This window comes from Phascolarctos cinereus, unplaced genomic scaffold (genome assembly GCF_003287225.1).
Source record: "Phascolarctos cinereus isolate Bilbo 61053 unplaced genomic scaffold, phaCin_HiC Scaffold_4;HRSCAF=312, whole genome shotgun sequence".
In the NCBI taxonomy this organism is placed as follows: Eukaryota; Metazoa; Chordata; class Mammalia; order Diprotodontia; family Phascolarctidae; genus Phascolarctos; species Phascolarctos cinereus.
Window position 1 is genome coordinate 322,844,550 of NW_027555847.1, and position 25,448 is coordinate 322,869,997.

Sequence of the window (25,448 nt, forward strand, 5' to 3'; positions counted from 1 at the left end):
CTTGTTAAGACTATTATTGAACCTTAGCCTCACATCTCAGGGTATAGTTACATTTTATTTTTTAAAATTAAAATTTTATTGATTTTTTAAAAAATTGCCTTTGTTTCCAAGTACATCCCTCACCCCTTCTGCAGAGAGCCACCCATTATAATAAAAAAAGAAAGGAGAAAAGAAAGCAATCCATAAAAACTAACCAACATATCAGTCAAGTCTGACAGCATTTGTTTCATGCTTATAATACCCTACCTTTGCAAAGAAGGTTTTTTGTTGTATTTCATTTTTGAAGAACTCCAAAATGACATCACTATATTGGGCTCAAGATAAATGGTATTGGACTGACTGATCAGACCAATATGAGCTTGGGAGGATCTACCACAGGTTGAACACAATTAGCCCACATAAACATTTGAACTGGAGATATCTCTAAATTTGCACATCTCACATTTCCTTTGAGCTACTGCAATTCTGCTTTGCTTGTAGAGAGAAGCACTTTTTTTTTGAAGCAGGCATGCCATGCTGGATGGTCCTGTGACAATATCTCCCATGTGTCACAATTGATTCCAAGATTCTTGATAGTGTCCTTTTATCACTTCTTCTGATCTCCATGTGAGAGCTTGCTTTATATGAGTTCTCCATAAAATGATCTTTTAGGCAAACATATGTTTGGCATTTGAACGATTTGAACAACCCCTTGGAATTGTGTTCTCTGCAGTAGAGTTTGAATGATTGGCAGTTCAGCTCAAGAAAGGACCTCAGTGTCCAGTACCTTAGCTTGTCAGGTGATCTTCAAGGATCTTTTAAAGACAGTTCAAATGGAAGCTATCCAGTTTCCTGACATGGTGCTGGTATACTGTCCAGGTTTCACAGGCGTACGATGAGGTCAGCACAATGGTTCTGTAGATCTTTAGTTTGTTAAGTAGTCTAAGCCCTCTTCTCTCCCACACTATCCTTCAGAGCCTCCCAAACACTGAGTTAGCTCTGGAATCAACTCCAGGGATGTGTACATCCCTGGAAAGTATACTGCCAAGGCAAGTGAACTTATCCACAGCACTCAAAATTTCTCCATTTGCTGATGGGTCCACGTATGGATGGAGAACCTGTGTTTTCTTGGTGTTAATTGTTAGGCCAAAATAGCACAAGCAGTAGAGAATCAATCCATTCTTTGTTGCGTCTCAGCCTCCCAGAGGCTGCACAATCATCTGTGAATGAAAAGTCATGCACCAACTCTCCCTCCACTTTGGTTATGGCTTATAGCCTATTCAAGCTAAATAATTTACTGTCAGTGCAGTAGCTGACCTTGATGCTGTTTTCATCCTCATTGAAGGCATCTGACAATATTGCTGAAAACTGCGGTGAGTAAATATTTCTGAGACAGAGTTTTTGGGTAAATTATAATCAATTTTAGCAAATAGTCAGCAAAAAATGCCTCATTTGTCCTCTTGATAATCAAAGAGGCTTAACCTGTGCAACCTCCAATATATATAAAGCCTTTGGAAAAGAGGGTGCATCTGAGGGTGGAAATGAACTCTGGTTAACAACTAAGGAGAGAATAAACGTTATTATAATGAGAGGTGGGCTTATTTTAATGAGTGTCTTCAGGATGTGTTTCTGATTACTCAATCTTGGTCAAAGAGACTTATCTATATGCTTAAGTAGACAAAAGGGAGAATCCACTTTTACCCAAACCTGTCTGACTAAACACAATGGGCTAGAATCTATCAATTCACCTAAACTAAAATTCCTTTTCCTTTTGAACAGATCTGAGTTTTCTCTCTCATTGTCAACCCTGCACTTCAAAGGCTGTCTGAATAACCTACAGGGGCTGATTTCTGAATGAGAAAGTAGAAAAAAAAAACCTTAGTCCTAATTCAATAATTGGTTATTAATATGAGAGAGAAATAATTGTTTCTCTCAAAACATCATGCTCAAAAGCATGGGAGGAAGCACACATCCCTGCTTCACTCCATTGGTGACTAGGAAAGTGTGATAGCATCAACCATGATCCAGAACCCGTGCAAGCATGCTGTCATGAAACTGACATACAATACTGATAAACTTCTCTGGGCAACCAAATTTTTCCATGATTTTCCACAAGCCCTCATGACTGACAGTATTAGAGGCCTAGGTTAGATCCATAAACGTTTTTCACAGACCTCTGTTCTGTTCCTGGCATTTCTCCTGTAGTTGTTCAGCAGCAAACACCCTATTAACCATTCCTTGGCCCTTTATGAAGCCCCACTGGATCTTGGGTAGGTGACCATCTTCCAGGTGAAGGATTAACCTATATTTAAAAAAAATTTTTTTAAATTTATTTTTAGTTTTCAACATTCACTTTTATAAGATTCTGAGTTCTAAATTTTTCCCCTTCCTTCTTCTCCCCCTTCCCCAACACAGCATGCAATCTGATATGGGCTATACATGTACAATTGTATTAAATATGTTGTGAAAGAAGAATCAGAACAAAAGGGAAAAACCACAAGAAAGAAAAAACAAACCAAAAAAAAAAAGAAAATAGTATGTTTTGATCTGCATTAAGACTCCATAGTTCTTTCTCTGGATGTGGATAGTATTTTCCATTATGGATCTTTTGGAATTGTCTTAGATCGTTGCATTGCCGAGAAGAGCTAAGTCTATCAAAGTTGGTCATCGTACCATGTTGCTGTTACTGTGTTCTTCTGGTTCTGCTCACTCCACTCAGCATCAGTTCATGCAAGTCTTTCCAGGTTTTTCTGAAATTTACCTGCTCATCATTTCTTATGGAACAGTAGTATTCCATTACTTTCATATACCACAACTTGTTCATCTATTCCCCAGCTGATGGACATCCCCTCAGTTTCCAATTCTTGGCCACCACAAAATGAAGTGCTATAAATATTTTTGTACATGTGGGTCCTTTCCTCTTTTTTATGATCTCTTTGGTTTACAGACCAAGTAGTAGTATTTCTGGGTCAAAGGGCATGCACAGTTTTATAACCCCATGGGCATAGTTTGAAGTTGCTCTCCAGAATGGTTGGATCAGTTTACAACTGCACCAACAATGAATTAGCATTCCAATTTTCCCACATCTTCTCCACCATTTATCATTTTCCTGTTTTGTCATGTTAGCCAGTCTGATAGGTGTGATATGGTACCTCAGAGTTGTTTTGATTTGCATTTCTCTAATCAATGGTGATTTGAAGCATTAAAAAAATTATTAATGTTTAACATTCATTTAAAAAAATTGAGTTCCAAATTCCCTCCTTCCCATCCCTCCCCTATCTATTGAGATTAGCCTATTAAGGAGGACTCTGACAAGAATCTTGCCAGCAATAATTACGAGAGAGACCCACCTCCTTCTGCTCTCTTCAGTGGTTGTCACAGGACAACCTATTTCCTTTTCCTTTATAGAGATGGACAATGGAAGCATCCTTAAACTCCTGGGGGAAAACTTCCTCTTGCCATGTAACCCAGAAAATTTCAGTTTGCTTTTGTATGAGCAGTGGATCTCCTTTCTTATAAATCTCAGCTGAAATAGAATCAGCACCAGGTGCTTTGCTACATAAGAGAAGCCTAATGGCATTCAGAACTTTTCTTCAGTTGGAAGTTTGGATGGAGAGGGATTGACTTCAGTCTGAAGTATACAGTCGATGGCTTCAGGATTGATTGATGATGGTTTATTGAGAACGCTAAGGCAGTGTTCAGCCCATCTCTTGAGGATCATGTCCTTATCAATAATTAATGTGGCTACATCAGCACTGAGTAGTTGAGGTCTTTGACCCATAAATAGCCTTCAGGGCATCACAAAAGTACTTTTGATTGTTACTATCAATGTAAAACTGAATTTCATCTGTCTTCTTACTGAGCCAAGAATCTTGTGTCTCTGTCAGCTTTGCTTGCACTTTACTTTTGATGGCGTTAAATGCTGCCTTCTTAGAGAAGGATGCACTATCTTGCTAGTAAACCCTGTGGAGTTCTCATTTTTCATTTAGCAGCTTCTGAGTTTCCCCTTCATTTTCATCATACCAATCTTGATGTTTGTGAGTGTTCTGACCCAGTTGAGTAAATGCAATAGTGTACACCAAATATCTGAAAGCTGTCCACTGCTTTTCTGCTCCACTGTTGCCAACTGTGTGTTGGCTCTGCTTTCCCTTGAAGTTAGCAACATAGAGACGTGCTGTAAGCTGTTGACATTAAGTCTTTTGGTAGTTGTATTGACTCGGGCCTGTCGCTTTTGTTGAAAGTGAATATTTAGCTTAGAAAGGATAAGTCTATGATCAGTCTAACACTCTGGGCCACATATTGCCTTTGTCACTCTCACATCCTATCTGTCTCTTCTCTTTACAATGACATAGTTTATTAAATGCCAATGTTTGCTGCAAGGGCGCACCCATAAAATTTTATTGCATTTCGGTAAATGGAAGACGGTGTTGGTGATGAGAAGGTCATGAGATACACAAGTCTTCAGTAGTAAGTGACCATTGCTACTGCTGTTTCCAGCTCCATTCCTCCCAAGGACTCCCTAACATATCTGATAGTCTGTGCCTACTCTGGCATTAAAGTCACTGAGAATTACAAGCTGGTCCTCTTTCAGTACATTGATGATAAGGGTCTCCAGGTCTTCATAAAAGTTTTCTTTGACTTCATCAGGGTTTGTCATGGTGGGAACATAGGCACTGATGGTGGTGACATGGCACTTTCCTGTAAGTGTCAATCACATTGTCATCAGCCTGTTACTCACTCCTTTTGGTAGGTATACTAGCTTGTTGACTAGATTAGTTTTTATGGCAAAACCTTTGCCAGCTTTCTGGTGCTCCCCATTACTGTGGCCACTCCAGAAAAGTATTCTGCTCCAACTTCAGTAAGTTGGCCTTCATTTGCCAGCCTTATTTTACTCAGGGCTGCTGTTTGGATGCAAGATTTGCTGAGTTCTCTCAAAACAAGAGCTGTTTGTCTTTCAGGTCTACTGGATTTCATGTTGTCCATAACGTGAGTGGAATTATCTTTGCAAAATTTTTGTACTTTTTTTTGTGTGTTTTGACCACAGGGTGTGATCTCCACGTGCTCGGGTAAGTAGGCCGGGGTTGGGTGAAGCAGAACATTTTAAAGGTACCATTTCTAGGCCTTTCCTTATGTCAGAAGGTGAGCAGTGCAATCTTTAAAAAAAAGGCTGCTCAGAAACTCAGGGGACTACTACATCCCCCTGCTTCTTCAGTCCAGTGAGAAGACAACCCTATGACCTGGACTGCCTTTGTGCAGGGTAATGACTACAGCTTCCAGTGTATCTGCACCTGCTGCTTTGTCACTTGCCTGTTGGTATGGGTGACATCTTTCGATTCATGCATAAATTGGATTTAAGTGAGGCAGAATTGTGTGAAGTTGTTGGCCCTCACTCTCTCTTCCAGAGTCACCAAAGTCCAGCAGCAAGACAAAAGTCAAGATGTCTGGTGATGTCCCGGAATGCAGTGGATAACCGTGGCATCTTTGATGCCTATCCAAGCTCCAAGCTCTCCACAGCATCTGCTTCAGTTGCCTTCCTTGTCAATGGAACAAATTTTTCTCATCCACTCATTCCCCTGGAGGAAGTATTCACATGCTTGGGGTAGATACCCCACTAACTCACTGAAGGGTTTGAGCCCTGTTGGTTCCCTTCAACCTGATTTAGGCCATCGCCAAAATGTTTTATTGGGGTGTTGCCCGTGCCACGTCTTCTTGGAGCCACAGGTGAGAGTTGGGTGAATCAGGTGGACCCCAGAGGTGGAAAGCAGCCCTGAAAAGGGTTCAGCAGCCCTCACAGCAGATGTGCTAGTCTTCTTTGAATATTATTCTTTGAGGACAAGCTCTGTCATTATAATTAGTGTGCTGCTTCTTTTTGCTATTGTTATGCTCTTACCTTGTACTCATTGGGTATATTGTTTCCTGGTTCCGCTTACTTCACTCTTCATCAGTTCAGATGCATCTTTCCATGTTTCTCTGTGTTCATTTCTTACAGTATAGCATTATTCAGTCACATTCATGTTCCATCATTTAGCCAGTTCTTTACTACCATAAAAGTTCTGCTAAGAATATTTTGTTGTATATGGGGCTTTCTACTTTTGTTCTCGTTGTTTATGCTCAGCAGTATGATCTCTAGGACAAAGGGTATGGACATTTTCATACTTTTTTTTTTTAGAGTAATTTCAGATTACAGAATGGTTGATTAATTCAGATCTCTACCCATAGTTTTTTAGTGAGCTTATCTTTCTACAGCCCCTCCAACGTTGACTATTTTATCTTTTATAATCTTTGCTTTTTTGTTCATAGTAGTAGCCATGTTACACATATCCTCAGCATGATATTCAATCAATTTATCAATTTTCACTCCTTTTCCTTCTCTTTGGTTTTCATGCCAAAGCTAAGCCCATTTCATTTTAAAAAGTTACTGGGTTGGTGATATCAGAAGACTGGTCATTATTATTATTATTATTTTTTGGCTATAAAAACTCACCAAGCCTGTCTACTAAAATGCAGAGAGATTTTATTATTATTTGATGAATTATTAGAAAATTAGATGAATTTGGAATATGTTGGAAAATTAAGAGTGGTGATTTTGAGGTCCGAGGATTTGGAGTGTCCCAGGGGTAAGTCTTTGATCAACATTTTTATTGTTGACTTGGATGCAGATGGAATGCTTGTCAAATTTGATGATGGCCCAAAGCCAGGAAGGATAGCTCTTATGACTTTGCAATAAATTCCAGGGAAAGAGGCATGGACTATGCTCAAAGAACTTACCTAACAATAGTTTCTTGACATGAAATCAAAGAATACATTGAGATATATGACAATTCCTACACTGGGTTCTGTCTTTTGCTGTGATCCTGGATATGCTATGGCACATATAAGGGCCAACAAAGAAAACACAAATTCACAGCAAACAAAGAAGAAATAAAGAAAATTATTAGAAACAATTTTGGCCAACTATATGCAAATAAAACTAACAATGTAAATGAAACCAATGAATACTTAAAAAGCATAAACTACCTATATTAACAAAACAAGAAATAGAGATCTTAAATAATTCTCAGGAAAAAAAAGGAACAAGATCTAGCTGAAGAGTAGCTAGCTCTTTTCAAGAGTGCAGACTGGTTATGAGATGCTACTGCCTAGAGAATGTACTCTTTTATCACTGAGAAACAAATGTTTGCTGATTGACTGAGAAATGTTTTACAAAGTGCATTAGTTCAGTATGTGAAAACCCTATCCTTTGAATAGGTTAATAAGTATGTATGGGATGTTCAAGCAGGACTAGCTTGCTGAGCCCTTTTCAGGACTGCTCGTGCACCTTTGATGTCTATCTTCACCCAACTCTCCATGACAGACAAAAAGGCTTAAGGGCCCTGATCAGACTACATATGGAGTATTGTCTTCAGGTCTGGGTGCCCCATTTTAGGAAGGACATTGAAAAATGAGTGGGTGGAGAGGTGGAACTATCAGGATAGTAAAGGGACCAGAAACTATGCCATGTAAAGATTGTTTGAAAGCACTTGGGATGTTTAGCTTGGGAAAGAGAAGACAATGGGGGCATGATAGTTGATTTCAAGTATTTTAAGTGCTGTCATAAGGAAGTAGGATTAGACTTCCTTTGGTTGGCCTAAGAACAAAGAGGAATGTATGGAAGCTGCAGAGGCAAAATTTAGCTCAATTTAAGAAAACAAAACAAAACAAAACCTTTCTTAATAGTTAGACCTGTCCAAAAGTGACATGCAGATAGCATGTTTCATCATGAGTCCTTTGAAATTGTCTTAGATCATTGTATTACTGAGAAGAGCTAAATCATTCATAGTTTATCATCATATTGCTGTTCCTATGGACAGCACTACATCTGTCTTAAGGCAGCCTAATAATGATGATGACTAGCATTTATATAGTGCATTGAGGCTTTTGAAGTGTTTCATGTCTGTTATCTCATGTGATCTACAAAACAGTCCTATGAGGTAGCTGCAGCTAGATGGGCACCAGGGAACAGAGCAGTAGTCCTGTACTCAGGAAGACCTGAGTTAAAATTTGGCCTCAAACATTCATTAGGTATGTGACCCTGGACAAGTCATTTAGCCTCAATCTCAGTTTTCTCAATTGTAAAATGGGGATATTGACAATACATATCTTACAGAGTTGTTGTCAGGACCAAATGGAATAAAATTTGTAAAAAGTACTTAGCACAGTGCCTGGCATATAATAGGCACTATATACATGCTTATTTTCTTTCTCTCTTTCTTGTTTTACAGATTAAGAGACTGAGGCTCAGAAAGGTTAGCTGGTGTCCAAGGTAGGAGTTGAACTCAAGTCTTCCAGATTTTAAGTCCCACATTCCATCCACTGCACCACTTAGATTGAGTTAACTTTTTTTTGCTCCCATCATAAACTTGACTCCTATATTGAGATAGCAGTTTGCTAAAATGCTTAGGCAGATCAAACAAGTTCCTGAATAGCCACTCTTACCACAATTTGTATTTATGAAAGTGATTTTTTTGAACCTAACTGTAAGAGGGGAGAGGAGATTGGAAAAATTGAGGTGTAGATTATCCAAAACCAAGTGAATCAGTATGATAATGAGATTTGAGACAATCAGCTTATCCTGGGTGGGGTGGGGTGTTTCACTGAGTCCAACCCAAGCAGAGCTGCTGATGGAAAGTGGAGAATAAAAGGAACAAACCAATTACCTTTAGAGCTGGAGGAAAGAAGACATAAACGGGAGGCAGCCCCATGTCACACATGGGCTTGCCTAGGAGGCAGTGAGTGTACTGAGGGACCTGCTGTGTAGGGGAAGTGGCATCTGACTTCAGACACTTAGTAGTTGTGTGACCCTGGGAAAGTCACTTAACCCTGTTTGCCTCAGTTTCCTCATCTGTAAAATGAGTTGGAGAAGGAAATGTCAAACCACTCTAGGATCTTTTCCAAGAAAATCCCAAATGGGGTCATGAAGAGTTGGACATGGCTGAAAAGACTGAACACACACACACACACACACACACACACACACACACACACACACACACACACACACACACACACGAGTTCAAAGGCATATGGTTTGCTCTTTTACTATCTTGTCAGATAAGAATGCCCTTTTCGACCTCATTTCTCCACATGCATTAAATTTATAAAAAAAATTGGATCGGTGATTTCCCCTCTGATTGCATCTCCAACTACAAAAGAACACAAAACGTCATCTAAAGAAGAGAAAGGGACTTTTTCTGAGTACATGGCAAAAAAAAATATGCCCTTTTCTAATTTAAAACTTTCAGCCTATTAGTAAGAGAAAAGCCTCAATTCATATTGAGCTAGTATTGAGTTGAGAGGGTTCTCACATGACTGCACATCTGCGCATTCCCTTCCTAGGGGCACAGGAAGAATTAACTTGGAAATGTTCCAAAAATGGCATAAGGAGTGCTTATGTTTTTAAACTGTTAAGCCAGGTGTTTAGTTAATAATGCTATATTATCAATATTCATCATCCATTGAAATTCTTTATTTTAAACTAGAGTTCTTTTGGGGAAAAAAAAAATCCTACCCAGATTTGGGAACTATTAAAAGACATTTGAGGGTAGTAAGGATGAGGTCATACTAAGGAAGCATATGAGCTTTTGTCTTACTCCATCTTTTCTTATACCACAGCGCCACCTACAGGATGCTTGAAGTAAGTGCTCCTTGGATTCTATTAAAGGTCAGTAAAGGCGTACGCGTCCTACCTACTGTTACTTATATTGAATTCATACTCCGTAGCGGAAGCATTTCCTGAGTGTATTTGGAAATGTGAAACTTCCAACATTTCCAGACCTAAGTATCCTGCTCTTTGAATGGAGAATTGCATTCTCTTTTTGTTAATCCTCTTAATGTTGCCCATCTCATCAGCCAGAATGTTTTAAATTCCCATTTTTGGGCATTATACCAAAAGCCATTCTTTTAATTACGAAATGTTCAGAAAGAAGGAAGAGCTGCTTCTCTGAATTATCAGTAAATTTTCTGTCTTGTTACATGGGCTATAAATTTATGAAGAAGTTTGGTAAAGGAGGCTTAAATTGGAAGCCCAAATGAATGCTGCTCACTCTGTTGGTTCAGTTTATGAAACTCATACCATGTGATGTTACCTAGTACCTCAAGACCCAGCTTGCTTTAGGATTTCTGGTGGTCCAAGAAAATTAAGAACGTGGTGCATGAGCGTACACATCTGTAATCCTAGCTACCAAGGGAGGCTGGGGCTGGAGGATCTCTTGAGCTCTGGAATTCTGAGTTGCAATATGCTAAGCCAATCAGTTATCCACACTAATAAAGGCATCAACATGGTAAGCCCCAGGAAATGGGGGTGCACCAGGTTGCCTAAGGAGGGGCAAATTGTCTTAGGTTGGAAATAGATCTAGTCAAAGCTTCCAAGATGATGATTAGTGAGACTGAGTCTGTGTGTAAGCTGGATGTGATAGGGAAACCCATCAAAATCAAAACAAAACAAAACAAAAAACCCCAAAGCCCTAAAAACCTTTGGCTCACAAAAGTCAGAGATTAGAGATGTTTTAAAATGACTTTTTTGCCTCACCAAACCAATGAGAAATTTTGCTTCCTATTAAAGAGATCTATACAGAGATATCCCGGGTCTGCAACTAATGTAATAATTTTCATTTTAAAATTGTAATGGCTAAGAAGCCTTCTCACACATTCTGGCCTTTGATGAAATTATGGACGCCAAACTTATCTTCAGAGTATTAATAAAATTTCCTGAATTTATTTTTTTCTCACTCTTCCCTCTCTCAGGCACTGGCTGGTTTCCTTGTGTTCTTTCTATTCCCCTCTACCCCCTTCCTCCTCACATTTAAGACTTGCTTTGAGCAAGGCACTTATACTAAGGTATACATGACTGATAAGAATTTCAGGTGTAATCCCTTCCAGGGATACAGGATATTAAAGTAAAGGAATAGAACTCTAACCAAAACATTGTGGACATTAACCAGAAGGTAGAGGAATTATTTCTTGAAAATAATAGGGCCTTCCTGGTGTCTCTCAAATCATACTACTTCATCTATACTTTAAGAGTGGCAATACTTCCTTATTTCATTGAGATTTTTCCTTTAGGCTTTTTGGGTACAAACGAGGCAATAAAACAAGCTCTTTGTTGTTGAACAAAAGGCATTGATACTAAACTTGGCATCTTAAGCACAGTTCTGCCAGAAACAATTTTTATCAAGTTATCATTCTATAGCCAAACTGTTTCTAGGTTAGAGAGAGAAAATTCCAAACTGGCATGGTCCAAAACCCCATGACCTCTGACTTACCTCTTTGCCAAGATGATTAGAGGTAACATTTATAGGAATATTGACTAGGAAAAATATCATAAAATGTTAAAAGACAATTTTCAGTTAACATTCCAGAATAGTAGTCACTACTAAATTCCTTCCCGGATCAGTACCCTCTCAAAGATTGAAAGGAAATGATTTCTTCCTTCAATCAATATCACCAATAGCAATTCTTCTGAGTAACAGAAGAAAGCACTTCCCTTGGGTGGGTTGCAGGTCAACTGCATCAGGGAATGGGGAAGACAAGGAAAAAATAGTACAAGAGATTAACTTCTCATCCTTAATCCATTTTTTGGGGGGGGGACCTTAGTCATAGACCTATACATTTTACTAAAGAAAGAAGTCTGGAGAGGGTTTTAGACTGGAGAAAATACTTAATTCTAATTATTTTTAGAGAAACCAAAATGAAATTTTAAAAGATGCTTTCACGATGTTTTCTTCATAGTTTTCTTTGCATATCTTTTCTTTCCCATTGCCCTCTGTTCTTATATGCCACCTACTTTCCTTTTCTTTCACTGTCTTCGAATTCAGCAGATCTGTGATGTCTTGCCCTATAGAAATAAAAAATGGAAGGGACCTTAAAGATCATTGATTTCAAATCCTGTATTTTACATATATGGAAACTTAAGGCTAATGGAGGTTAAATTATTTCTGAGTTTATTTTTCCATGACTTCCATGACTCAATTGCTTGATAAAACAACAAAAATATCAGGTGTCTATATTGCTAGGCACTGATGATACAAAGGCAAAAAAAAAAAAAGAACAAAGAACAAAGAAAAGAAAAGAAAAGAAAAGAAAAGGAACAATGCCTGCTCTTCAGAAACTTGCCACATTCCTTTCACAGATAAGGGAACTGAGGCTCATAAGACTGTGATTTGTTTAAGGTTATACAGTAAGTATTGGTAGGAGGGGAACATTTGAACCCAGGTCCTCTGACTCCAATTTCATGCTCTTTTCACCCCTTGAAGGGATGAAGGGCACATGTACTGGGGTTGGCCTTGACAAAGAGAAGAGCCATCTATCTCTTTATCAGAGACTGGAGGAGAATGTAAAGAATGCATGTCCCATGCTCTAGGTCCTCTTATGTTCCCTCATCTCAAAACAGCCAATGAAGCTCTCAGAAAATGCCTCATTCAGATAAGCGATACAAAATCAAACCTGAACAAGAACTCCTCCTTACTGCAAGCACATACACTATGTGGAGGGGGGAGGGATGGAGGGAGGGAGTAAAACCCGGACTCCCCAACATGCAATCCCTCTTCAGACAGGGCTCAGTGCATAGTCAGAATTGGCCAAATTACCCACCGTCACTTCCTCTCTGTTTTCCGTACTCCTTCACCTAGTCCCACTGTCCTCACCTCTTCCAAGTTCCATGGCAACTGGCTCCCTCTAAATTCTTCCTCTTGCTCTGGACCAACTTGAAAAACTCCCAAACAGGCAACACAGACATCAGGTCTCCATCAGCATTCCCTCCTTCACCACACCCAAGCTGGTCTCCAACCTCCTAGACAACCAGCATCAGCTCTTGGTGTCCTTATATAGTGTCAGGTGTGTCCCTGGCTGCCGGGGGCATCTACATTTCCCTTTCTCCCGATTCCCTCCATTTCTATAGCCTCTCTTTTGCTTTTTCCTTTGTTCCCAACCTCAGCCTCTGGGTTTTTCCTCTTACAGGCTCTGAACAGCTTTCTGCTTTTCTTCTGAGTTAGAGGCCATCCAATCACCCCTGATTCTTTAGTATCTCTTGCTTTTGGCTGGCTGCTGTGTTTCTAAGATTGAGAAGAAAAAATAAGAACTGGTTTCTTTAGGAGTAGAAAAGTTCCTTAAAATCAGGAGTATTTCAGAGTCTTTCATGATGATCTTTTAAATGTGATATTAACTTGAGTTAATGGTAGCTGAAATGAGGCAGTAAAGGAAAGATCCATTCCCTTGCTGAGCTGGGGTTGAGCATGATGGGCCTTATTCCATTTGTATAGTCTAGGCCAGTTTGCATGCACTGAGAACAAATTTCAAAGCATCTGTCAACAGACAGCTTGACATGTGTGCAATTTCCTGTCATCTTAATTCCTCCCCAACTTTTGCTAAATGATAACCAGCTCCTGTTTTTCTTTCTTAAAACCAAGAAACTACAACAGTGCTGCTCTTCTTTTATAATGTCCTGTCAACTCCCCATGGGTCTTAAAGCAAAAAGAATGATTGCTTTTAGCTGTGGCAGGATGTCAAGGTGGTATAGGAATTCTTCCCTGATGACCCCCTCTGGCCCTAACCACTCCATCACTTCAGTCCTGACATTTATACCTTGCAGTCTATTAATTTATCCATCTTTATATTTTATCTTTTCACAGAGTCAGTCACAGGCTCTCAGAGTTGGAAAGGACCTCAGTGGTCAGTCTGACCTATACTTGAATTGAATATTTTGTCTGTTTCTCTAAATAGATTATAAGCTTATTAAGTCTGCAAAATGACCCTGTGTTCTGGAAACAGATGAAAATCAATAAATGTATTCGACTGCCTGGCTGACTATTGGATCAAACTTTGTAAGAGTTGTGTTAATGCACTTAAAGAAGGGCAGCAGAGTCATCTACTGCCTACTGCTCATTTGCTCATGAAACACAAAATTTATAAAATGCTCTTAGAATCATAAAACTTCAGAACTTTAGAAATCATAGAGTCCAATTCCCTCTTTTTCACTTGAGGAAACTGAGACCAGGAGAGGTAAAGTAACACACTTAAGGTAATAGTTAGTTAGTGGTGGAGTTGAGACTAGAAACCAACTCTTATGACTCCCAGTCAGGGCTTTGTTCACTATGACACAGGTAAGTGGTATATAACTAAGGTTTGTGTGTATGTGTTACATATATGGTACATTGTGTACATACTGTGCTGTATCTTTGAGTTTATATATATATATATATATATATCATATGGATATTATATACACATATATACACATATGTATTAATGTATAATTATATACATGTGGCATGGCGTAATAGATAAAGCTCTAGACTTGGAGTCAGGAAGAACTGGAAGAAAATGATTCCTCAGATACGTACTAACTGTGTGACCCTAGACAAGTCACTTGACCTCTCTGGGCCTTAGTTTCTTCATCTTTTAAATGAGGAAAATAGACTCGATAACTTCTAAAGTCCCTTGAAACTCTAAATATATATTCATGGACTCCAACCTTATAGAGTTTCTTTTATTGGATGATTTAAAACAATTTATGAATACTTTCTCTGCCTTTCCTTCAGTAAGAAGACTGAAGCTTGAAAGAGAAGTTAGAGGATCCACTCGCCCATGTAGATAGTTTGTTGGAAGAATAATATTCAAACTCATTTCCTGACTCCTGATTTCCGCCTTCATGCATGATTTCCATCCTAACTCTTTCTTTATAGTGATACCTCTTTGAGAAAATCAAAATGGGTGGCTGGACTCTTTCCTTGGTCAACTCCCCATAACAAAATTTTTTAAGGGAACATCATTTCCCTTTCTTTCACATATTCTAAAGAAATCAATCTACAAAGCCCTCTTGTGGTCTCATTGGGTATGAAGGTAGAAACTAATAGGACGAGTAATTGAAGAAACTGTTCATTCAGTGAACCTTTCTTGAAGTTCTACTCTCCATACCACATGATGGGGACAGGAAGGGAGTAAGTAACACAGCACTCCAGCCCCTGTGGGCCCAGACGGGGGTCTCAGTGCTAGACTTAGACCAACACGTAGCACAGACAAGTAGTGACTTACCCATGGTCCTAGGGCCAGTAAATGGCCGGTTGGACCTTGAACTCAAGCCTTCTGATTCCAAGAATAAAAGCTTTTATCTATATCACGTTGCCTCTTTGATGCTACCAACTGTCATTTTTATAGCACTTGATGGTTTGTAATTCCTTACAATAAGTAATACAAGCATTAATTTCCCCATTTTACAGATGAAGTAGCTGAGACACAGAAAGGGAAAGCAAATGACTTAAATGGAGCTACTGGGATTCTGAATTCATATCCCCTGACTTCAAAACTGATATCTTTTTTTTTTACTGCATTACACTAATCTTTCCTTAGGTCAAGCTTCATGAATTAATTTAAGCCATTTTATATTCTTTATCAAATTACTATTTCATTCACTGACTAATCTAGGGGTCTGTCAGTGTTTAATGCTCCTCCCCTAATTTATAAGCAGAGAAGACTAGACTCTCACCTATAACCATCTAGTATTCTCATTAATTCTCAATTCCCTAAGATGTACAAATACACACAGACACAGATTTTTTAAAAAAGGGCAAATTGGAATAGATTTTTTGGAGCATGGGTTGGATATTCTTTCAGGTCAAGGATCAGTGACCCAAAGAAATAACTGAGAATTTCATATAAATAAAAAGCAACTTCAGCTGATTATGGCTTTTTAAAAGTTTTTTTTGAAGGGCCTATATAATATGTTAAGCAATTTTGTTGATAGCCTTTCTATCACTTTCATTTCCTAATATATTCCTCCTCTTTCTCCTACCTAGAGAGCCATCCCTAATAAAAAGAATAAAAAAGAAAGAGAAAACAACAGCAGTTTAGCAAAATTCCATCTGTCTCTAATATTGTTTTTTGTAAGTTCTGATTTTCCCTCTCTTCTACTGTAAGCACAATATTATGTTCTTTCATTTATTTTCCCTTAATCTTTTTTAAGGTGACCCTATTCTCACTTCCCCCTTCCCCCTGATCCTTTCCTGTAATTTGTTACCCCTTTCCCTTTGAGGTTTTGCTATTAGTTTCTTTTTCTCTCCTGCTTTTATCTGATTATGTTAATTCTTCCCCACCTTTTTTCCTCTTGGTTAGTCAAGTATATTCCCTCTTCCATTCCTCCACCTTCAACTAGTCTAGTTCATTACTTTTTAAATTTTCATTTTTTGCAACCCTTTTCAAAAAAGACTTCTCTCCCTCTCTTCATTACCCAAACTCTCTTTTTGTCTATTCTAGACCCTCATTCTCTGATTCATGGCCTCTATAATTATCTGGTTTCTCTCTTTTCTCTGCATTCATCTTGTAATCAACCCTTCAAAGGTATCCATCCATTCTAGGTTCTCCCTTTTAGATGGTTCTGCTTTGTAGAGCTTGGCTCAAGGATTTCCCTTTTCCATTGTGCCTCATTCCCAGAACAATGCCAACCTTGCAGGTATCAGAGAGGATGATGTGTCATGGTAGGGCTCTTCCACCTTTGATTAAGTAGGCCACCTCTGATCTACACCCTCCCCTGGTTCCTGCCCGTCCCTTTTGCCTCAAAATCTCCATACTCTCCCACTCTCCCAGGAGCTAGTTGTCCCAAGGGGTTTCAATTTCCCCCTCCTTTTTGAGCATCCAATCCCTTATAGGGGCCACACCTGACATAAGGTGCCCATCTCCCTTCACAGACCATCTTTTTTCACCCACAGGAGCATTTATCAGTGGAATCTCTTCCCACCACCAAAGTAAGGTCTCTTTCCTTCCACCCTTTTCTTTTTTTAAAAAAATTGTTTTAATTGATATTTTCTGTTTCTTACATCACCATAGTATCCCAAGAGCCCTTCTCACCCCAGAGAGCCACTCCTTATGACAAATAGTATTTTTTGGAGAGGGAAAAAAAGTCAGAACATCTGATTGATACATTGAAAAAGTCTGAAGACATGTGCAGTGTGTAATACCTGTGGACCTCCCACCTCCACAAAGGGGTGGGTTTGGGATATTATCTCATATCTCCTCATTTGAGTCCCATTTGATATAATTTTGTTACATTTGCTTTTGATTTTGTTTTGGTGTCTTTTTTTTTTCTATTTACATCATAGTAGTAGTAGTACTATCTTCTCTGCTTTTCAGTCCTTCCCCTCTTCTCATTATTGGCTCCCCTGTGGGCTCTTTTCTTTCTCAGACCACAAGAGTCACCTTCCCCTCATTGCTAGCCCTTGGTTTGACTCCAGAAAACTCCTTTTCTGCCCTCCCCCCCTTTTATGTACCCTCTCATATTATAATTTGGTCCTTTTAAAAAACCAAACATTGATTCTACCTTGTTGTCAGTCTCTGTCTGTAATGCTCCCTGTCTGCCTTTTCATTTTTCCAGATTTCTGCCCTGCTTTTGCTTATACTCAAGGTCTTTGAGTTTTCTTTTTCCTGAAATCTTTGATAATTTCAGTCTCCCCACCTACCTCGAGGCTGCCCCTCCCCCGATTATTTTTTGCCTTTTACTCATTTTATGACTCCTTCCTTTCTGATGGTGGTGAATTTTGGGGGCTGCATATAAAAGCATCTCAGTCTCCTTCCATGCTGGGCAATTCACTGTTTACCAAACTAGGTCTCTGTCCCAAGTGACATTTGAGTTTTGTAGTCATTGTGTTTGCTGTTTTCTTAGTTCTTCTTACTGCTGTTTGTATCATATCATAACATCTTCCCATTTGTTTTTCTATTCTTCATATTCATTGTTTCTTAATAGTACACTAATAGTTCATCACATTCATGTGCCCTGATTTTTTTTAGCCATTCCTCAATCCATGAAGTCCATTCAATAATATATTCTCTGATTTTTAAAATTAAGCCTGAAAAGTTATGTTGGATACTGATTGTTGATGGTAGAGTATGTTTTGGAGAGGTATTTGGCTCCTGGGCTGTTATCAAAGGATTCTGGGTCCTTCTCACTCAGACTCCCCTACTGATGACTAAAGGAAGTGTTTAGCCTAGGTGAGCTCTAAGATTCCTTCCAGATCTAATTTTTAATGTTAACATTGCCTTTGTGACACATATACCTGCTTTTAAACTATGTTCAGTGCTGTGCACCTAGGAGGCATTTGGCAGATATTATAATAATGGGGATGATAAACACTTGTCTCCTCCATGTGGCACTTTTGTAATATGTTCTGGTGACCTTTCAGAAACAAGACTAAATACTAAAATCTAAATGGTTGGAATATGTCAATGCATCTGTTGAATTTTGTTGACAACTGTGGTTTATTTGTATGCATGTAAGTTTTCTTACTAGACTGTTAGCTTCTTGAGGGCAAAGACTGCATTTTTGAGCTGTGAAATGCCTATGCGGTGTCTCGCATAGAGCAGGTGTTCAGTAAATGTTTGCTGAGTGATTAACGATCTTCTGCTTCATGTATGGCTTGTTGCTTAATGCCAGAGTCACCTCTTGGCTTTGACTCTCACTTCAGAGTTCTAAAGGGACAAAGATCTGGGCACCATGAAAGTGGCTTGCTGACATGTTAACCCTTGTTGAATGGCATGTTAACAAAAATTCCCACAGAGAAAATGGAAAAGCCTGCTTAGTCCTTTGATTTTAGTTCTGTGGTCCCAAGGTGGTTTGTGATCATTTCCAGAAATTTTTTCTGTAGGAGCGCTGTATAAAAGAAATACAAATTACTGCTTTGCTTAAACTCTTGCTGTAACATCAATTTGGAAACATAACATGTGATTTCATCTTTATGATGCTCTTATTCACTGAATCAGTTACAATTCTGGTCAAAGGCAAATGGAGAAGTTAATTTCAAGCCCTCCCCTCCCTGCCAGCCTAGTGCTGAATTTGATACAAACTTACCATTTTATCTGACTACATACATTCTCTATGTAATCCCAAAGATGGAAAGAAATAGTGTGCCTGAGTGTCATCAGAAGATTGTAGATGAAAGTGTTCTAACCAGTATGTTGCAATAAATTACTGAGATGTAAAGATGCCCTGAATTGACCACATGTTAATAAATACAGGGTGTCCCTAAAGTCTTAGTGTAGTTTAAGCTTATTAAAAGCTAAACTTTTGGGGTACCATGCAGCTTGTTGAGGCTTAAGCTGTACTAAGACTTGTGGGACTCCTGTATACTATATATATAGTAATCAAGATTAGGAGCAAGATCATCTGAGCAAAGAAAAACTACTCCACGTTCAGCTTGAATTTCCAAAACTCCAAACTTTCTCAAACACACCAAGATTCATTTCATAGCAAAAGAATGCTTGATTTCAAAAGCAAGCTTTGAATTTTAAAAATAAAGCATTTACTATTTATCACAAAGTTGCCTAAGTTTTGCCAATAAGGAAAGTGAACTGCCCTCCACTCCTAGAGGTGGCTATCAGAAAGAGACAAGGAGGGAACACATTTAAATGCGACAATATTGACTTCTAGTTTCCCAAGAGTAGATACAATCCTAAGCACTATGTATTATTAGGTCAGCTAGGTAATGCAGCGGATAGAGAGATGGGCCTCAGGAAGGCTCATCTTTCTTTTTTTTTAAATTTTATTAATTTATTTTGATTTATCAACAATCACTTCCATATGCTTTTGAGTTGAAAATTTTTCTCCCCCTTCCTCCCCTCTACTCTCCCCGAGATGGGGCACAATCTGGTATAGGCTATACATTTGCATTCCTATTAAACATATTTTTGCATTAGTGAAGTTGTAAGTAAAAATTAAAACCAATAGGAGGAACCATCAGAAAGAGGAAACAAAACTCAACAGAGGGGGAAAAAATGATAGCGATTCAACTTCCATAGTTCTTTCTTTGGATATGGATAGCATTTTCTATCACGAGGCCTCTGGAGATGTCTTAGATCCTTGTAATGCTGAGAAGGGTTAAGTTTGACAGTATTAGTCATAGCACAACATCGTTGTTATTGCATATAAAGTCCTTTTGGTTCTGCTCACTTCACTCAGCATCAGACTATATAAGTCTTTCCAGGTTTTTCTGAAGTCAGCCTGTTCATCATTTCTTATAGCACAATAGTATTCCATTACATTCATATACCACAACTTGCTCAGCTATTCCCAAATTGATGGGCATCCTCTCAATTTCCAATTCTTTGCCACCACAAAAAGAGCTGCTATGAATATTTTTGTACATGTGGGTCCTTTTCCCATTTGTTTGATCTCTTTGGGATATAGCCCTAGAAGTGCTATTGCTGGATCGGTATGCACATTTTTATAGCCCTTTGGGCATAGTTCCAAATTGCTCTCCAAAATGGTTGGATCATTTCACAACTCCACCAACAATACATTAGTGCTCCAATTTTCCCACATGTTCTCCAACATTTATCATTTTTCTGTTTTGTCATGTTGGCAAATCTGATAGGTGTGATGTGGTACCTCAGAGTTGTTTTGATTTGCATTTCTCTAATCAATAATGATTTAGAGCATTTTTTTCATGTGACTATAGATGGCTTTGATTTCTTCATCTGAGAACTGTCTGTTCATATCCTTTGACCATTTAGCAATTGAGGAATGGCTTATTTTCTTATAAATTTGCCTTAATTCTCTATATATTTTAGAGATGAGGCCTTTATCAGAGAGATTGGTTGTAAAAATTCTTTCCCAATTTTCTATCTTCCTTCTAATCTTAGTTGCATTGGCTTTGTTTGTGAAAAAACTTTTCAATTTAATGTAATCAAAATTATCCATTTTGCTTTTCATAATGTTCTCTATCTTCTGTTCTCCATAGATCTGATAGGTAAAGTATTCCTTGTTCTCCCAGTTTACTTATAGTATCAGCCTTTATATGTAAGTCATGAACCTATTTTGACTTTATTTTGTTATATGGTGTGAGATTTGGGTCCATGCCTAGTTTCTGCCATACTCTTTTCCAGTTTTCCCAGCAGTTTTTTTTCAAAGAGTGGGTTCTTATCCCAGAACCTGGGGTCTTTGGGTTTATCAAATAATAGATTACTATAGTCATTGACTACTGTGTGTTGCATATTTAACCTATTCCACTGATCCACCTCCCTATTTCTTAGCCAGTACCAAGCAGTTTTGATGATTGCTGCTTTATAATACAATTTAAGATCAGGAATTGCTAGGCCACCTTCCCCTGCATTTCTTTTCATTAGTTCCTTTGATATTCTGGACCTTTTGTTCTTCCAAATGAATCTTGTTATTATTTTTTCTAAGTCTATAAAATAATTTTTTGGTAGTTTGGTATGTCACTGAATAAGTAAATTAGCTTAGGTAGGATTGTCATTTTTATTATATTAGCTCAGCCTATGCATGAGCAACTGATGTTTTTCCAATTATTTAGATCTGATTTTATTTGTGTGAAAAGTGTTTTGCAATTGTGTTCATAGAGTTCCTGGGTTTGTTTCGGTAGGTAGACTCCTAAATATTTTATAATTCTTTTTTTTTTGGTGTTTAATTTTAAATTAAAAATTTTAAGTGTCACATGGTATTCATTATACTTTAAAAAATCAAACTGTATGAAGTAGAAACTCCTTATTTCATATAGTCTTCTTTTTTTCCTTTTGCTATGTATATGAAAATGATCTTTTTTTGGTGTTTAAGTTCATTATAAAGCAAGAAAATTTCCAAAGTAAAAAAGGACTGATGCAGAATAAAGTAAGCAGAATAAAAGAACAATATGTACACCCAATGACAATTATGTAAATGAAACATCACAGAAAGGTGGCCAGACTCAGTGCAATATCCAATCTTGGTTTGGAGTACAGGGGATAGAACAAACCTCCTTTTCATGGATGGAAGGAAGGGAGGGAAAATTATAATGTGACATATCAGCTGCAATAGTTTTATTTGTTGTGTTTCTTTGCTACAAGACAGGACTTAATCATGTATGCAGTCATGGGGTTGTGGGTCTGTGGTGGTTTAGATAAGGAAATGACTGTGTGAAAAAGAATTAAAATTAAAATAAAAATGAAAGAAGTCTGCATATGTATATGGGATCAAGAATGCATAGACTAAGGAGTTTGTATTTTATCCTAAAGTCAATAGGGGACCTCCTCTATTTTTTTTTTTGAGGCTCTCTCCTCATGTTACAAAGCAAGGACCTTCCTCTACTTTATGTGCTCCCTCCACAAGGATTTCCATTCATCACTGGAAGATATGTTAGACTTGAGAGTTAGGACACACTAGGTCTGCCAGATTTGACTTTTTTTTTTTAACATGTGTTTTTAAAACTTTGGGTTACAAATTTTCTCCCTTCCTCCCTCCCCACCCACCCTCATTGAAAAGGCAAGTATCTCGATACAGGTTATAGATGTGTAGTCATGCAAAACACTTCCATAGTTGTCATGTTGTGAAAAACTAAGCATATTTCCCTTTATCCTATCCTACCCCCATTTATTCTATTCTCTCTTTTGGCCCTGTCCCTCCTCAGAAGTGTTTGCTTCTGATTATTCCCTCCCCCAATCTACCCTCCCCTTTATCAACCCCCTGCTTTCTTGTCCCCTTCCCCCCTTATTTTCCTGTATGATAAGATAGATTTCCATACCGCATTGTGTATGTTATTCCCCCCTTACGCCAAATTCTATGAGAAAAAGATTCACTCGTTCCCTCTCACCTTCCCCCCATTTTCCCTCTACTGTAAAAGCCTTTCCTTATCTGTTTCATGAGAGATAATTTACCACATTCTACCTCTCCCTTTCTCCTCCCAGTATAATCCTCTCTTACCCCTTAATTTTATTTTCCAGATATTGCCCTTCATCTTCAACTCACCCTGTGCCCTCTATCTTTCTATCTACACATACATATAATTTTTTCCCTCCCACTACCCTAATACTGACAAAGGACTCATGAGTTACAAATATCATCTTTCCATGCAGGAATGTAAACAGTTCAACCTTAATAAGTCCCTTATGATTTCTCTTTCCTGTTTACCTCTTCCATGTTTCACTCGAGTCTTGTATTTGAAAGTCAAATTTTATATTCAGCTCTGGTCTTTTCCTCAGGAATGCCTGAAAGTCCCCTATTTTACTGAATGACCATTTTTTCCCCTGAAGGATTATACTCAGCTTTGCTGGGTAGTTGATTCTTGGTTGTAATCCTATCTCTTTTGCCCTCTGGAATATCATACTCCATACCTTCTGGTTCCTTAATGTAGAAGCTGCTAAATCTTGTGTTATCCTGATTGTGTTTCCACAATACTTGAATTATTTCTTTCTGGCTGCCTGCAATATTTTCTCCTTGAGCTGGGAATTCTGGAATTTGGCTATAATATTCGTAGAAGTTTTCCTTTGGGGATGTCTTTCAGGAGTTGATCAGTGGATTCTTTCAATTTCTATTTTGCCCTCTGCTTCTAAAATATTAGGTCAGTTTTCCTTGATAATTTCTTGAAAGATGATGTCTAGGCTCTTTTTTTGATCATGGCTTTCAGATAGTCCAGTAATTTTTAAGTTCTCTCTCCTGGTTGTATTTCCCAGGTCAGTTGTTTTTCCAATGAGATATTTCACATTCTCTTCTATTTTTTCATTCTTTTGGATTAGTTTTACTTGATTTCTCATATTTACTTGATTTCTCATATAGTCGCTAGCTTCCAATTGCTTCATTCTAATTTTTAAGGAAGTATTTTCTTCAGTAAGCTTTTGGACTTCCTTTTCCATTTGGCCAGTTTTGCTTTTTAGGGCATTCTTTTCCTCATTGGCTTTTTAGACCTCTTTTGCCATTTGGGTTAGGCTATTTTTTAAGGTACTATTTTCTTCAGTATATTTTTGGGTCTCCTTTAGCATTACTCTCAGTTTTTCCTCTGCTTCTCTTACTTGCTTCTCAAAATCCTTTTTGAGCTCTTCCATGGCCTGGGACCAATTCATATTTTTCTTGGAGGCTTTGGATGTAGGAGCTTTGGCTTCGTTGTCTTCTTCTGGTTGTATGCTTTGATCTTGTCACCAAAGTAAGACAAATATGGTCTGACTCTTTGCGCTGCTTGCTCATGATCCTGGCCAATTACTTGAGTTATAAACTCTTTGTTAAGGTAGGAGTCTATTTTCAATGTGGAGAATGCATTGCCCTAAGCTTCAGAGGTTTTGTGCAGCTGTTTTCAGAGATACTTGTAGGGACCTGTAAATTTTCAGTTCTTCCAAGGTGCTATGATCAAGGGTGAGGTGTTTACTCCTGCCCTGTCCTGTGCTTTGCTCTATGAGTGACCACAAGCACTCTTATCTGTCTTGGAACTGTGAGGAGGATTTCCTCTTTACTGCCACCACAAGCTCCACCACCCCAGCGCTCCTCCTCATCCCAGGACTGCCACCCAGAACTGTGACCCAGGTCCAAGCACTGGCAAATCAAGAGAATCCTGCACCAGCAGAGATATCCCTGCAGTTCCCCTCTGATCAGCCACTCGATTACCCCTCAGTCTGTGGGCTGGAAGCTCAGGAAGCAGCTGCTGCCCTGGGCCAAGATTGGGGAATGGGTCTGGGACCCCATACTTCTCTCTCACCATAGAAACAGACTTTTCCCACTGACCTTCTAAGTTGTCTTTGGTGTTCGTGGGTTGAGAAGTCTGGAAACTGCCACAGCTGCCTGCAATTCAGTCCTCTGAGTCCTGTTCCAGGGTCTCTGTGGCCTGCGCCCCCCGCTGAACTGCACTCTTCTCCCAGCCTGATGAGATATACCTTTCCAATCAACTATCCAGGTTGTCTTGGGCTGGAAATTTGTTTCACTTTATCTTTTTGTGGGTTCTGCTGCTTTAGAATTTGTTTAGAGCCATTTTTTATAGGTATCTGGAGGGGTTTGGGGGAGAGCTCAAGCAAGTCTGCTTTTACTCTGTCATCTTGGCTCCGCCCTCCAAGACTCATCTTTGTGAGTTCAAATCTGGCCTCAGACACTTAGTAGGTATTTGATTCTGGGCAAGTCACTTAACCCTGTTTGCCTCAGTTTCCTCATCTGTAAGATGAACTGGTGAAGGAAATGACAAGCCACTTCAGTATCTTTGCCAAGAAAACCCCAAATGGGGTCACAAAGAGTTGGACATGATTGAAAAATGACTGAAAACAATAACATATACTATTAAGTATGACTTTGGGGCTATTTCTTCTATTAGGCTTACCCCAAAATATATTTATTATATCTTCCAGTAATTTCATGACAATGTCCAAGAATTAAGACATGTTGGGAGATATTGGTATAGACCAGATTGACAGGGTATGTTTATACTATGCTTAATTCTAGTGAAACTCAAAATAAAGTCTCCATGAATACTTTCCAACTTTTTCCTCTTTATTTTAGTTGTGTGAATGCAAAGGAAAATCAGAAAAAATATGAGATTTCATGGTAGTAATAAGTATTCTAGAAAAATGACATATAGAACTCTCTTAATTCAACAAACATTTATGAAACACTAGGAAAATGAACTATGTTATATGCTTGTGTACTGGGGGAATGGAAGATATAGATATAAATAACATGGTGCTTGACCTCAAAAAAACCTGTATTC